The following is a 15,265-nucleotide window of genomic DNA, read 5'->3' on the forward strand; positions in this document are numbered from 1 at the left end:
TAAGCACCTTGAATGGACCATCAGCTTTTGGTTTCAATTTTCCAAATTTTCCCGGCGGAAACCTCTCCTTCCTTAGATGAATCCAGACCAAATCACCTGCATTAAACTCCACAAGTTTTTTGTGTTTGTTAGCAGCTTGCATGTACCTCTCATTTTGTTTCTCAATGGTTGCTTTCACACCCTCATGTAGCTTCTTTATCTGCTTAGCTCTTTCATCAGCATCTCCACTAAATTGCTTTTTTGTAGAATGAGGGATTAAGTCCAAAGGACCAGCAGGATTAGCACCATAAACTACCTCAAAAGGACTCTTACCAATACTATGATGTATAGAACGATTGTAGGCAAACTCAATTTGTGGAAGAATGACATCCCATTGCTTAATATTCTTGCCAACATAGCTTCTAAGCAAATTTCCCAAGCTTCGGTTTGTTACCTCAGTTTGTCCATCGGTTTGTGGATGATGCGAGCTGCTGAAATTCAAAGAAGTACCCAGCTTCCTCCAAAGAGTTCTCCAAAAATGACTAACGAATTTTGAATCTCGATCAGACACCATAGTTCTTGGAATACCATGCAATTTAACAATCTCCTTAAAATATAAATCAGCAATATGAGATGCATCATTTGATTTATTGCATGGAACAAAGTGAGACATTTTTGAAAATCTGTCAACAACGACCATGATAGAATCCTTGTTCTTTTGAGTTCTTGGCAGTCCTAAGACGAAATCAAGACTCACATCCTCCCATGGAGCATTTGGCACTGGCAATGGAGTGTACAAACCAGAATTTTGACTTCTTGTTTTTGCCAAATGACACAATCGGCATTGCTTCACATGTCTATCCACATCTCTAAACATTTTAGGCCAGTAGAAATTTGATTGAACAAGAGCTAGAGTCTTGTCCCTGCCGAAATGTCCTCCCAAAACACCACCATGAGCTTCAGCTAGAATTACTTGTCTCAAAGAACAAGATGGAACACATAAAGCATTAGCTCGAAAAAGAAAACCATCAAAGATCGAAAATTGTTGACAGGAACCTGATTTGCAATTCTGCCATATCGAGCCAAAATCCACATCATTCTCATATAGATCTTTGAATGTTTCAAATCCAACCACTTTGACTTCCATTGCTGATAATAAAGAATGCTTTCTGCTCAATGCGTCAGCAACTACATTTTGAACACCATATTTGTGCTTGATTGTAAAGTTGTAAGATTGTAAGAACTCCACCCAAGCTGCATGCCTCTTGTTTAGCTTGTGCTGATGATTAATGAACTTTAATGCCTCGTGATCAGAATATAGAACAAATGGCTTGGCGAGAAGATATCGACTCCAATGAGACAAAGCTCGATAAATCGCATAAAACTCCTTATCATAAGTAGAGTATTTCTTTCTCGTATCATTCAGCTTTTCACTAAAAAATGCAATAGGCTTTCCGTCTTGGCTCAAAACAGCACCAATTCCCACATTAGATGCATCACATTCAACTTCAAACACATTGTCAAAATTTGGTAGAACTAAGATAGGAGCTTCAGAAACCTTTCTTTTCAAAAGCTCAAAAGCATCATTAGCCTCATTAGTCCATTTGAATTTATCACATTTCAGACATTCGGTGATTGGAGCGACAATAGAGCTGAAACTCTTGATGAATCTTCTATAAAAAGATGTTAAGCCATGGAAACTCCTCACATCATGTAATGAAGCAGGTGTTGGCCAATTGAGAATAGCTTCAACCTTGCTTTGATCCATCATGATTCCATCTTTTGAAACAACATACCCCAAAAACACCACACTAGAAGTAAAGAAATCACATTTCTTTAGATTAGCATAAAGTTTTTGCTGCCTCAAAATAAGAAAGATCTCTTTCAGATGACTCATATGCTCCTCTTCACTATTGCTGTACACTAATATATCGTCAAAATAAACTACAACAAATATTCCAATGCATGGCTTAAGTATGTGATTCATAAATCTCATGAATGTGCTAGGAGCATTAGATAGTCCAAATGGCATAACCAACCATTCATATAAGCCTTCTCTAGTTTTAAACGCTGTTTTCCACTCATCTCCGGGCCTCATTCTTATTTGGTGATAGCCACTCCTCAAATCAATTTTAGAGAAAATATAAGCACCACACAATTGATCAAGTAAATCATCTAACCTTGGAATAGGAAAGCGATAGTCCACTGTGATTTTGTTGATGGTGCGACTGTCCACGCACATTCTCCAAGAACCATCCTTCTTAGGCACTAACAAAGCAGGAACCGCACAAGGACTCATGCTCTCCTGGATTAACCCTTTTTTAACCAATTCATCAACTTGCCTTTGAAGTTCTTCATGCTCCTTGGGACTCATTCTATATGCTGCCTTATTAGGTAGAACAGCCCCCGGAATAAGATCAATGTGATGCTGGATATCTCTCAAGGGTGGAAGGCCATGTGGAATCTCTTCTGGTATAACATCTTCAAACTCTTCCAAGATTTGTTTCATGATTTATGGAGTCTCCTTGTGTTGTTCATTTTCTTCTACTACTAGTAGAGCAATAATATGACCACCCTTGTCTAATTCATCTTTGCATTCACCATAGGACATAAAAGTGCTAACTTTCTTTTTTGGTGCACTGATTTCGGATGGTTGTAATGGAGCTAAAATAATCTTCTTTTCATTCACCTTAAAAGAATAAGTATGTTTGTAGCCATCATACAACACCCTTCTATCATAATGCCAAGGTCTTCCCAACAGCAAATGACACGCATCCATAGGAGCAACATCACACCATACTTCATCTTTATAATACTTGCCAATAGAAAATGAAACTAAACATCTTTTAGTTACATTGATGTCTTTTCCTTTTTGCAGCCAACATAACTGGTATGGGTGTGGATGAGGGATAGTGTCCAACTTTAGCTTCTGTACCATCTCCAAAGATACCACATTCTCAAAGCTGCCACTGTCGATAATCACCAAGCATACTTTTCCAAGAGAAGTGCATTTAGTATGAAATACATTTTTTCTCACCCAACTTTCATCGTCGGCCACATATGACACTTGTAAACTACGTTGCAATACAATAGACAAACCATGATCAGCATAAGTAATCTCTTCCTCCTCATCATCGTATTTTGGTTCTTCATCAGTTTCATCTTCTCCTCCATCACTATGATCTTCAACCAAAGTTACAATCCTTCTATTTGGACAATCTGATGCGATATGTCCAAAACCATGACATTTGAAACATTTTCGGCCACTTGGGGTAGAAGAATTAGGTGTTTTTTTGCTGCCAGCAGATTCTTCACCCTTTTCTTGTACCTTCGATATCACCTTGTTTTGGACAGTAGGCTTGGAACTTCCTCCTTTTGTGTAGCCTTCTTTTGAGCCATACCGAAAACTCTTTTCAAACTTCTGTTGCTTTTCAACTTTTAATGCCAGCTTGCTCACATCATTTAAAGACCAATATGGCTGTAGCTGAACAACTTTAGAAATCTCATACTTCAGACCTCCTAAGTATCTTGCAATTGTTTGCTCTTCCGGTTCCACAAGCTCTCCTTTTAACATCAAATTATCAAATTCTGCAGTGTACTCCTCTACACTAAGATCTTTTTGCTTGAAATCATGTATTTTGAGAAAGATCTCTTGTCTATAATTATCAGGTAAATATTTTCTCTTTAGCTCCCTTTTCATTTTCTCCCAAGTAACGATCTTACTCTTCCCCTCACGTTCTCTTTGTTTCTTCAGATTTTCCCACCAAAAAGATGCATTCCGCTTGAGTTTGAGTGCCACAAGTTTGACCTTCCTTTGTTCTGGTGGTTCATGAAAATCGAAAATTCTTTCTACTGTATTAAGCCAATCGATAAAGTCATCAACATTTATTTTACCTTCAAATTCGGGAATATCAAATCTGGGATTATATTTATTCTGCCACTCGTCTTGGACTTCATTTCTTCTCCGACAGCTTCTTGACTCCCTTGGAAGATGAGGTGTTTCATCATCAGAAGTAAACTCTCGAGCGTCATTTTCATGCTGGTTGTGTCTACTTTGAAGTTCATCGATTATTTCATTTTTTTCTTGTAGGCTACGCAACAATTTTTGTAGCTGCAGCCTCAACGACTCAGCGTCATCTCCATGGTCGCTACCTTCACCAACTATACCTTTTCCATTCCGCCTTGCCATGATCTCTAGCCTTTAGCTCTGATACCAAACTGATACCGGGAAGGGAAAAAAATGCAGAATGGATGTCGATTGAAAACCGATATAACAGTTGTTCAGTGAGAAAATGTCACAAAAGGCAAGGAACGCACTTTCGAAGAAACTTCAATAAAATGATATATAGCTCACCACCAAGTTTAAAAATCAAAAGGGATACAGAAGATCACCACCCTAATGATAATAAACAAGGATACAGAACTGAAAGCGAAAGACTCACCACTCAAGGACGCATCCAAGAGATACAGAGGTCAAAAGAGCACTCTAAGAGAGCTTATGCCAATATCCTCAGTTTTCTAAAAACCTTTCTAAGTCCTAAACACCAAAATAAATACTAGTGCATGAAACAACCCTTCATGCATAGGGAATTTCGAAATTAAGTATTTACAGCTACTAACCAACTATTTTAATGCACTCATTGGTAATGAAGAAATGTTCACAGCTGCCAACCAACTCCTTTAATGCATTCCTTTGTCTTGAAGAAAACACCTTGAAACAGCTTTAACTTTGTGCAGAGAATATGCTGATGAGCTGTCATATTTGAGTGTGCTGAGATAAATATTATGAGGCATCATTATTGACTGAAAAAGATACTATATCATAATTAAGGTTCATATAATCAGATTGTAGTAAATTAGACACTCCCGTGTCAGTGTCCGACCATTGGAAGACATCTTTGTTCAATAAGGAAGTAATTGGTGCACTAATCTCTCCATAGTTTTTCACGAACTTGCAGTAGTAGCCTGTTAAACCCAGAAAGCCATGTAGCAATTTTATGTTCCTCGGGGTCAGCCAGTTTTGCATTGCTCCAATTTTGAAGGGGGTCTACTGCCACACCTTCCTCTGATATGATATGCCCAAGATATTCCAACTTCTTTTGAAGAAAGCGAAAATTCATAGTGGTTATTGTGTGTTCAAAAGATGGTTTTCGCTATGTCTTCTTCGCATACTCGTATTTGATGATACCCGGATCGAAGGTCCAGCTTTGTGAAGATTTGTGCTCCCTTAGCAACTCATCTACTACTAGAATAGGGTATTTATCCTTGATGGTTATGCCATTGAGAGCTCGGTAATCAACATATAATCGCCATATTCTATCCTTCTTTCGTATGAGGAGCACCGGTGAAGAGTAAGGGCTGCAACATGGCCGAATAACTCCTGTTTTGAGCATCTCGTTTACAATCCTTTCTATTTCATCCTTCTGGAGATGTGAATACTGATATGGCTGAGCATTTGCTGGAGATTTGCCTGGAAGAATCGTTATACAATGATCATGCCGACGGGTAAGAGGTAGGTTGCGCGGTTCGTCAAATATATCTGAAAATTCAACAAGCAAAGGAAGTAGATTTGGATCTTCAAATTTTGTTAGCTCTCCCTTAGTTTGCTGCTCAAGTTGTACCAAAAAGCCGCTGCATGCTTTATGCAAAACCTTCTCCATTTGTTGTGTGCAAATCGTTGTTACGTCGCCCTCACGTTTCCCATGTAGTATCACCTATTTCTCCTTACTGTAAAATTTTATAAATAATTGTATAAAATTCCAAGAAATATCACCTAATGTCATCAACCATATAATTCTGAGTATGGCCTCATGATCATCAAGAGGGAGGAGGAAGAAATCTGCAATTATCTCTTGGTCCTACAGCAATAGTTTCACCTGCGGGCACCTATGATCACACTTCAAAATCCGTTCGTTGGCGACCGTAATGATAAACCTGCTGCAATTCTCAATAGGTAAGTTCATATGGACAGCAACCTTACTGTTTAGGAAGTTATTAGTGCTACCTGCCTCGATGAGAACAGTGATCGGTTGTTGTTTGAGAAGGCCTCCAACTTTCATCGTTTGCGGGTTTGAGTAGCCAGCTAGTGTTTGTACCGTAACTTCGGTCGGTTGTGGCTCTTCTTCTGCATCTTTTTCTTCATGTTCAAGGCTCTCTTCTGAATGTTCAATGACCTCTTCTTCTATCGGTTCAATCATAAGAAGTCCTCCTTTACTACAGCGATGCTCACGGCTCCACGGCTCGTCACAATGCCAACAAAACCCCTTCGCATATCACTCCCGAAGCTCTTCTCCTGTTAATCTCTTTGGTGCAGGGACTTGGTCGACAGTAGGGGGGGCTGAGGGCTTCAATATTACTAGTTGAGGAGCGACCCTAGTCCTCCGAGCTTCATGGTTCAATTGCTCCTCTTGATGTCGTGCGAAAGAGATGGCTACCATAAGCGTGTACGGTTGTCGCGCTTTAACTTCTCCTCGGATCTCCGGCTTCAAGCCCTCAATGAAGGTCCTCAATAGCTGTTTTTGAGACCAATCATGATTTTGATTAGATAACCTTTCAAACCTGGTTTGGTACTCCTGAATGGTGGAGGTTTGTCGGATCTTTGCTAGTTGTTCGTCAATATTCCCGTAATCGGTTGGTCTGAAGCGGATCAGCTGTCCTTCTTTGAATTGTTACCATGAAAGGACTCCATAAGTATGTTCAAACTGTTTAAACCATTGTATAGCATCCCCTTCAAGATGTATAGCTGTAATTTTCACCATAGATGCATCTGCGATTTTGTGGTACCGAAAATATCGCTCCGCACGTGAGATCCAACCAATCGGGTCTCCTTCCCATCTAGGGAAGTCCACTCTCATGCATGGATAGTTGGGGTCGGTCATAGAGCATCTCCTCCCTTGGAAGTCATCTCTTCGGGCTTGGTGTGATTGGGCAAAGCTCTCTCCTTGATATGATTTTTTCGGGCTTAGTGGTCGGCCCAATCTGAGTTCGGTAAAGAGTGTCTGAATCTTATCCTCTATTCGCGCCTCCAAGGCTTCGAATTTAGCATTGATTACCTCCTTAGATGCCATAGTATATGGCCCCAAATCAATGATATTAAGATCTCTCTTTTGCGATTGGGTTAAAGGCATATATAGGTTGAGAGAAGTGATGGTCAAAAGTGTTGGTGGATTGGCTGTATAGGCTGCGGTTTAGGCTTGTTTTGTGGCTGTTTTGGGTGCAGTTTGAGGGTGTGGTTTAGTAGAGTTTTAGGGCTGTGGATGAAAGTTTTGGATCTGTGGTAGATGGTAGCATAGGTTTGACAGAAATCCATGGAAGTTGCAGCAAGTATGTGCTGTCTTGTAAGAGTAGAATTGTCGTCGAAGAAACAATGGTTTCTCGACGTAATTTCCACCAAAAACATGGGAGAATTGAGGAGGGAATTGATAGCAAAATCACAGTTTATATGACAGCAAGGATATCTTATTTAATCAAGAAAATTTCGGTAGTATAACAGCAAGGAAATTGGTGCAAGTTGCAATTGCAGAATTGTCGTCGAAAAATTTCAGCGGGTTACGATGAAAATTTGCAGCAACATAAAATCATTTTTAGAGATGAATTTCTTAATAGATCAATCTTAGATGGAAGCCAAGATGATCTATGAAGTGTATAAGAAATTTCATTCAAAAAAGATTGCAAATAGATGGGCTAAGGCAACGATATGCAGCTGAAATTTTCTGCAGCATAGATTTTCAAGTGCAGCAGATTGGACATAAAAGATCAGTAGTTTATATTGAGAATTTTTCGATGAAACCAAAGGGAAATCCACTGTTAGGATGTGTCAAAGATGTCATAAAAATTTCGTAGAAATTTGGATAGAAAAAGCATAGTAGCAAGATCAAACAGATGGTGCTATGCGGCTTGAATTCTACAATTCAAGTGCAGCAGATTGGACATAAAAGATCAGTAGTTTATATTGAGAATTTTTTGATGAAACCAAAGGAAAATCCACTGTTAAGAAGTGTCAAAGATGTCATAAAAATTTCGTAGAAATTTGGATAGAAAAAGCACAGTAGCAAGATCAAACAGATGGTGCTATGCGGTTGGAATTCTGCAATGTATCTTTCGTCGTAGAGATGAAAACTTTGTGACGAAAAGTTTATGTAGCAATATAGGAACAATTTTTTTTTTTTTTGGATTTTCGAATAAGGATAACTAAATTGCAGCAGCAGTAAGGTAGGAAATCAGAACCTGTTGCAATTCACGGGGAGATCAAAGGATGATCTGTGGTGGTGGAGATGATGGCGGAATTCGGTGACGATCTTTTAAGCAATTGTGGGAATTGCTTTGGATGGTTGTAGAGGGTTGATGGATGGCTGTGGAAGGGCAGCGAGATGCCAAGAACGCTGCTCTGATACCAGGTGGTAGAACCCTTGCAGATTCTAAACTTGGGGTTGATCTCTTTAGGGGATCGGCCTCCTTGGAACTCTATAGGGGTTCCTCCCTCCAAGTTGCTGCTCAAAGGCTGCAGAAAAGATTCATCTATTGCTTATGAAAAGAGAAGGAATATATGGCTATTTATAGGGCTTCTAAACCCTAACTCCTAATAGGACTCCTACTTAAGACTCTTACTTCTAACCAACTCCTAATATGACTCCTATTCCCTTACAACTACTAATTCTTCTCTAAGAAAATACCTCCTACATGAATGCCCCTCTCAATTAGGACTCTCCTAGCTATAGTCCTAACAGAATGTCTCTCTCAATTAGGACTCTCATAGCTAGAGTCCTAACAGTTTTACATAAATGTCCCTCTCAATTAGGACTCTCCAAGCTAGAGTCCTAACATCATACCCCTATAAGTTTTTTGATCGAAGGTTTCTCCACTTTCATCAATTTCTAATTTAGTGGAGGTGCTCATAGGAGTGTTAATAGCTTTTGAGTTATTCTTATTAAACTTTTTTCAGCAAATTCATAGCATATTTATTTTGACTAATAAAGATGTTATTGCTTATTTGTTTGATTTGTAAGCCTAAGAAGAATGTTAATTCTCCCAATAAACTCATTTCGAATTCAAGACTCATAGTTTTAGCAAAAGATTCACAAAGAGATTCATTCATAGAACCAAAGATAATATCATCAACATAAATCTGAACAATGAGAAAATTATTTTCAAAATTCTTGATGAACAATGTAGTTTCAACCTTGCCTTTTGTGAAATTATTTTCAATAAGAAAAGAACTAAGTCTCTCATACCAAGCCCTCGGAGCTTGTTTTAAACCATAGAGAGCTTTGGTTAATCTAAACACATGATTAGGGAGGCTATTATTTTCAAATCCAGGAGGTTGTTCAACATAGACTTCTTCGGAAAGAAAGCCATTTAGAAAAGCGCTTTTAACATCCATTTGAAATAACTTAAAATTATTACTACTAGCATAGGCAAGGAGCATCCTTATGGCTTCTAATCGAGCCACAGGATCGAAGGTTTCTTCATAATCGATACTTTCTTCTTGGTTGAAACCTTTGGCCACTAATCTAGCCTTGTTTCTAACCACGATACCATATTCATCTTGCTTGTTTCTAAAAACTCATTTAGTACCAATAACTAAATGGTCATTTGGTATAGGAACAAGCTTCCACACCACATTTCTCTCAAATTGATTTAATTCATCTTGCATTGCGATAATCCATGAATCATCTTTCATGGCTTCGTCAATACATTTGGGTTCAATTTGGGAGAGAAAAACGGCATTGGAACAAAAATTTTTAAGAGAAGAACATGTTTGAACCCCTTTGATGTGTCTCCTAGGATTAGCTCCTTAGGATGAGCATCTACATACTTCCAATCCTTGGGTAAGGATGTTTCGGAAGTGGATGCATCCAAGTTGCTAGTTGGAGATGGAGTTTCATTTAAATTCAAGGAATCAAAATTAACATCGTCATCAAAATCGTTTTTCCTGATTTCGGAAATCTCATTGAAGACAACATGAATGGATTCTTCAATAATTAAAGTTCTTTTATTGAAGATACGAAAAGCTTTAGAAACCGAAGAATAAGCGACCAAACTTGCACCAAGAACTAAGCGATCTCATGCAATGTTTCTCAAGAAAAGGGCCTCTAACACAACTGGCAAAGGTTACTTTCAGATGCGCTATTTGGTGGATATGGAAGGAGAGATATAACAGAATATTTGAATGCCAACACACAAACAATGCTCAATTATTGAAAGAGATTATTAGAGACTCAAGATCCTGTATGGAGCAAGATCTCAAAACGGAGCACTTTACCCAAAGAGAAAAAGATATTTTTATCAAATTTAATTTTGCTATTAGCTAAAGATCTTGGGAATGATGCCAAATTATGTACCCACAGGTAGTTTTGATATATCTGAATAAACATTTTCTATATTGATTATAATTAGGAGTTATAGTCTACAGCATGTGTAGTCATAACTATCGCATTCGCACTCTATGAGTTACTTGGCTTTGTCTATGACTTGTATAGATAAAGCTATTTATAGAAACTTTACACATAATCAATTTACTTTTACTTACCAAAAAGAAAAACTAAGAAAGATTCCTTTATCGGATTTAGCATCAAATTTTCCTAAGTTATCTTTTTCATTCAAGATAAAACACTTACACCCAAAGACTTTAAAATATGAAACATTGGGTTTTTTGTTGTTCCATAACTCATAGAGAGTTTTGGTGAGTAAGGGGGTCTTACTATAACTCTATTCAAAATATAGCACGCAGTATTTACGGCTTCGGCCCAAAAATATTTGGGTAGGCTATGTTCATTCAACATGGTTCTTGCCATTTCTTGTAAATTTTGATTTTTTCTTTCTACTACTCCATTTTGTTGAGGATTTCTAGGAGTAGAGAAATTATGGTTGTATCCATTGAGTTCACAAATTTTTTGGAAATCATGGTTTTGAAATTCACCATCGTGATCACTTCTAATTGACGAAATCATAGAACCCTTCTCATTCTGAACAAGTTTACAAAACTAGGTAAAATATCTAAAGCATTCATTTTTCTGTTTTAAGAAGTAAGTCCATGTGTATTTACTACCTCCTAGGCTTGATGTAGAGATTGGTCCGAACAAGTCCATATGGATCAATTGTAAGGGCCTTGATACCGGGGAGGGTAAAAATGCAGAATGGATTTCGAAAGAACACCAATAGAATAGTTGTCCAGATAGAAAATATCACAGAAGGCAATGAACGAACTCTTGACGAAACTTCAGTAAAACGAAATATAGCTCACCACCAAGTTTAAAAATCAAAAGGGATACAGAAGATCACCACCCTAATGATAATAAACAAGGATACAGAACTAAAAGCAAAAGACTCACCACTCAAGGATGCATCCAAGAGATACAGAGTTCAAAAGAGCACTCCAAGAGAGCTTCTGCCAATATCCTCAGTTTTTTCTAAAAGCTTTTCTAAGCCCTAAACCCTAAAATAAATACTAGTGCATGAAACAACCCTTCATGCATAGGAAATTTCGAAATTAAGTGCTTTACAGCTGCCAACCAACTCCATTAATGAATTCCTTAGCCATGAAGAAAAGCACCATGATACAGCTATACCGAAATCCTGATCTTATTCTATGATTTTTAGAGCTCAAAATTGTTGTAAAGGCCAAAAGTTCTTCTCCCTATTTTCTTCCAAGTTCTGATCTTTAAAGAGAGGAGAGAAAATTTTGTAACAACTTCCCTCTTGAAGAACTAATCGGGTCATTAATGACCTACGAGATGACTTGCAAAGCTCATGAAGAGCAAGAAGATATTATTCCAAAAAACAGGAAGGATATGACACTTAGAACTTCAGAAGACCACTTGAGAGAAAACTCAAGTGATGAGGACTATGACGATGACTTGGCACTTCTAACAAGAAAATTTAAAAAATTCATTAAAAGAAACAAGTTTAAGAATGAAACAAAAAATAAATTTGAACCCAAGAAGGACCAAGTTATTTGCTATGAGTGCAAAAATCCGAGACACTACAAGATGTTAGGATTAAGAGCACTAAGAGGGGGGGGGGGGGGGGGGTGAATTAGTGCAGCGGAAAACATTCTGCGATTAAAATCGAAAACTACGTTTGTTCGATAGAAGTTATTTTGGTAAGAAAGTCGATTCATAAATCACTTCAACTTTTGACTAGGAGAGATGCAACAAAGATATGAACTCAATTTGTAGTTATGATGGAAATCAGAATATAAGTGCAAACTGAAATACGACGTTCGTACGATAAAAGCGATTTCGGTATAAAAGCTGATTCATAAACCACTTTAACTTGAGATAAGGTGAGATGCAGTTAAGGCAAAGGTATAAAGGCAGTTTGCAGTTATAATGGAAATCAGAACGTAAGCGCAAACTGAAATACGACGTTCGTATGATAAAACTGAATTGCGTCTTAAACCCCGATTCGGAAAGCACTGAACTTTGAAACACGTTCGTAAAAACACAAAAGACAGTAAGCTATTGTGGAGGTTTGCAGTAAATATAAGATGCTAAAAATAAATGCAAACCAAGATTTAGAGTGGTTCGGTCAATCTTGACCTACTCCACTTTTGGCTTCCTCCACCGACGAGGTCACCGACGTCAACTAGAGGCCTTCCTACAATAGGCGAAGGCCAACCACCCTTTTATAGTTTCACTCCTTTTGACGGGCTAAGGAGACAACCCTTACAGAATTTTCTCTCCTCTCTTTACAACTCCGAACTTGAAAGAAAAGAGGGAGAAAAACTTTTGGCCTTTACATCAATTTTGAGCTCTAAGAATCACAGAAAAAGATCAAGATTTTGGTGTAAGTTCATGCCATTTCAGTGCTGAATGGGTGGGGTATTTATAGGCCCCAACCCAGTTCAAATTTGGAGCTCAAAACTGTCAATTCATGGAATTTCGGGATCAGGCAGTTGCACATCCAGATTGAGGTGGTTGCACCGCCTGGCAGAGCTCGAAGACTGAGCCTCTGGGCGGTGCTACCTCCTGTCAGGGGCAGTTGCACCTCCTGCCAGAGCTCGAAGACCGAGCTCAGGCGGTTGCACCTCCTGACTGAGGCGGTTGCACCGCCTGGCAGAGCTCGAAGACCGAGCTCAGGCGGTGCCACCTCCTGTCAAGGGAGGTTGTGTTAGGATCGAGAGCACTAAGAGGGGGGGGGGTGAATTAGTGCAGCGGAAATCTTATAACGATTAAAAACCAAAAGCTGCGTTTGTTCAAAAACTATTATGATGCAAAAACAAATTCTCAGTTTGTATCTAAGTGCAGTTTGCGTCTAAGCGCAGATTGCGTCTAAGCGCAGTTTTGCGTCTAAGCGCAGATTACGTCTAAGCGCAGTTTTGCGTCTAAGCGCGGTTTTGCGTCTAAACTCAGATTTACGTCTAAATGCAGATTTACGTCTAAACGCAGATTTACGTCTAAACGCAGTTTTACGTCTAAACGTAGTTTTACGTCTAAACGCAGATTTACGTCTAAACGTAGTTTTACGTCTAAACGCAGTTTTACGTCTAAACGCAGATTTACGTCTAAACGCAGTTAGACGCAGATTTACGTCTAAACTTTGAAACTCGTTTGTATACTCGCAGAAGGCAGTATGCAGTTGAAACTAAGACGTAAACGTGAACAGAAATCTGATGATTGAGCGAAGAAAGCCGATTTACGTCTGAATGCAGTTTTACGTCTAAATGTTGAAACTCGTTCGTAAAATCGTAGAGGACAGATTGCAGTTATTAATAGGATTAAAATGTAAGCGTAAACTGCAAGGAAGCTCGTTCGTAAAAGCACGGAAAACAGTTCTGCAGAATCAAACGTAAACGTAAACTGTAATGTATGAAAATACGAGTTTACGTCTGAATGCAGATTTGGAAGAACAGCACTTAGATCTTGTTCGTGAAAGCACAGAGAGCAGTAGTGATGAGGGAGGTTTGCAGTAATGATAAAGTGCTCGAAAATAAACGCAAACCAGAGATTTAGAGTGGTTCGGTCAGCCTTGACCTACTCCACTTTTGGCTTCCTCCACCGATGAGGTTGCCGACGTCAACTAGGTGCCTTCCTTCAATGGGCGAAGGCCAAACTTCCCTCTTACAATTTCTCTCCTTTTGGCAGGCTTAGGAGACAACCTTTACAGACCTTTCTCTCCTCACTTTACAATTGAAAACTTGAAGAACAGAAGGAGGAGACTTAAGGGCTTTACAACACTTTTGAGCTCTTTAGATTCACAGAAAAGATCACGATTTCGGTATAGGTCTGTATCTTTTCAGTGCTGAATGGGTGGGGTATTTATAGGCCCCAAACCAATTCAAAATTCGAGCTCAAAACAATCAAATCGATCAAATCCCAGAATTCTGGGATCAGGCGGTTGCACCTCTCGACTGGAGAGGTGGCACCGCCTGGCAGAGCTCGAAGACTGAGCTCGATGGTTGCATCACCTGGCAGAGCTCGAAGACTGAGCTTGGTGAATGCATCACCTGGCAGAGCTCGAAACTGAGCTCGGTGGTTGCATCACCTGGCAAAGCTCCAAGCTGAGCTCAGGCTGATCCACCTCTCTGCCAAAGCTCGAAGACTGAGCTTGGTGAATGCATCACATTGGCAGAGCTCGAGACTGAGCTCAGGCTGATGCACCAATCTGCCAGAGCTCGAAGACTGAGCTTGGTGGTTGCATCGCCTGGCAGAGCTCGGAACTTGAGCTCTGGCGGTGCAACCTCTTGGCTGGGGCGGTTGCACCTCCCAGCCTCGCAGCCCAGGCGGTTGCACCTCCTGGCTGGGGCGGTTGCACCTCTCAACCCCTCAGCCCAGGCGGTTGCACCTCCTGGCTGGGGCGGTTGCACCTCTCAACCCCTCAGCCCAGGCGGTTGCACCTCCTGGCTGGGGCGGTTGCACCTCTCAACCCCACAGCCCAGGCGGTTGCACCTCCTGGCTGGGGCGGTTGCACCTCCTGGTGCAATCAGGGTCCGAATGGTTCACTCCATTCGGCCCACTTGAATCTTTTCAGGGGCCCAATTGCCCCAAGATTAAGCTAATGGGATCACCTCCCATTTTCATGCTTAATCATCATGCTAACTATGATTATCTCTAAGACAACTTCTGCAGCTTTGCTCCGATGCGTCAATCGCTTCTTCCGGCGAGTTTCCGGCCAACTTCCGTCGATCAACCGATGACCCTCGGTGATCCTTCTGCGGACATCCGGCATACTCCTGGACTTTGCGACGATCCACTTGGCGAGTTCCGACGAGCTTCGCTTGGCAAGCTTCTGGACTTCTCGGATCTGTTCTCTCTGAACCTCCGACGACCGTCCGAACTTCCGTCGA

This window comes from Musa acuminata, chromosome BXJ3-7 (assembly GCF_036884655.1).
Source record: "Musa acuminata AAA Group cultivar baxijiao chromosome BXJ3-7, Cavendish_Baxijiao_AAA, whole genome shotgun sequence".
In the NCBI taxonomy this organism is placed as follows: Eukaryota; Viridiplantae; Streptophyta; class Magnoliopsida; order Zingiberales; family Musaceae; genus Musa; species Musa acuminata.